Raw genomic sequence first — 398 nt, forward strand, 5'->3', positions numbered from 1 at the left:
TTGTTGTTGTTGATGTTTTTATTGTTATTGTTGTTGTATTATTATTATTTATAATTTGTACAATTAACCCCTCTGTGGTTCGACCCTGGTGTTGCCGGGTTATTTATTACTTCGACACTGCTACACTTGGGAGAAGACATCATTCTTTTCGTCGTGTCAAGTTTTTGGCGCTATTGTCAGGGAGGTAAGTTCTTGTACAAATTATAGTATTTATTTTATTTTCTCTTTTCACTTTTCTTGTATATAACTTTGTTTCTTTTCTCTTGTTTCTTCTTCTTTTATTTTCTTCTTTCTTTTATTTTATTCCTACAAGTGTATGAGAGTGTGGTCTCGTACATCAAGTAGTAGACTTTGTAGGGTATCCTCATCATTTTCAGAAAATATGGCCGAAGAAGATA

Source organism: Populus euphratica, unplaced genomic scaffold, assembly GCF_000495115.2.
Source record: "Populus euphratica unplaced genomic scaffold, PopEup_1.0 scaffold254.1, whole genome shotgun sequence".
Classification (NCBI taxonomy): domain Eukaryota; kingdom Viridiplantae; phylum Streptophyta; class Magnoliopsida; order Malpighiales; family Salicaceae; genus Populus; species Populus euphratica.